The sequence below is a fragment of the Chrysochloris asiatica genome, unplaced genomic scaffold (genome assembly GCF_000296735.1).
Source record: "Chrysochloris asiatica unplaced genomic scaffold, ChrAsi1.0 scaffold00068, whole genome shotgun sequence".
In the NCBI taxonomy this organism is placed as follows: Eukaryota; Metazoa; Chordata; class Mammalia; order Afrosoricida; family Chrysochloridae; genus Chrysochloris; species Chrysochloris asiatica.
The window spans coordinates 5,111,359-5,112,308 of record NW_006408586.1 but is presented as its reverse complement, the minus strand read 5'-3'; the positions used below and the strand labels follow the sequence as shown (position 1 = coordinate 5,112,308).

Below are 950 nucleotides of genomic sequence, written 5' to 3'. Positions count from 1 at the left end.
TTTTTGTGTGTGTGTGTGTGTGTATTTTTATTTTTCTCTGCCTGAGGCTTGTGATTCTAGGGACTCTTCATCATTATCTACAATTTTGAAGGCTGAAGAAAATTATACATTCTTGCAAATGTCATCCGTGGAGGCATCTACTCAGAGACTGTCTCTCTTCTTCCTGCTTCCATAGATCTGCTTAATCAGGATAGTCTTGATTCTTCAAACAGTCCCAAAGTAAAACTGCCCACTTCTGCAGAGAAAAGAACAATGAACAAGGAAGGTAAAGGCCAGGGTAAGAAACAGAAAGTCAGAACTATGGTCTGTCAGATGCAGCTGGGCATACTCAAAGACAGATTTCAGAAACAGAAATACCTCAGCCTGCAGCGGACGCAAGAACTTTCTGAAGTCCTGAACCTTAGCTACAAACAAGTTAAGACCTGGTTCCAAAACCAAAGAATGAAATGTAAGAAGTGGCAGAAAAATACCAAATGGCCAAATAGTAGCAATGGTGTGGCTCAGAAGGTTTCTGTACCTGCTAAATACCTGGACCTCTATGCAGGTTGAAGTCCAACAGATTTACCCACTTAGCTACACCATGACTCCATAATCAAGCTTTATTTTTGTCAATTTCATCCTCCATTTTATGTTCTGTAACAAAGGGGAAAAAAATAATGTAGAGGCTAGTTTTTAAAATTTTCTGAATACTTGAAGTCATCATACTGCCAATCACGTTGCTTTACACACAGTTGATAATCTTTAAAATAACTTTGATTATTCTAGTTAATTTAGTATCCTCTTATACATAAATTATCTATTTAGAATAATCATGTATATATAGTATTTTATTGTTACTGTTGTTAGCTACTGTTGAATCACTGCTAACTCATGGAGACCCAATACTCAATGGAATAAAATGTTGCCTAGCCTTTGAAATATTTATGATTCGGTTGTGGATTAGACTGTGG

At 36.7% G+C, this 950-nt stretch overlaps 1 pseudogene; it reads left to right on the top strand.

The window, feature by feature from the left end:
* Window positions 1–549, top strand: part of LOC102811235 — a 2,476-nt pseudogene extending 1,927 nt beyond the window's left edge.
* Window positions 550–950: the final 401 nt, after the last annotated feature.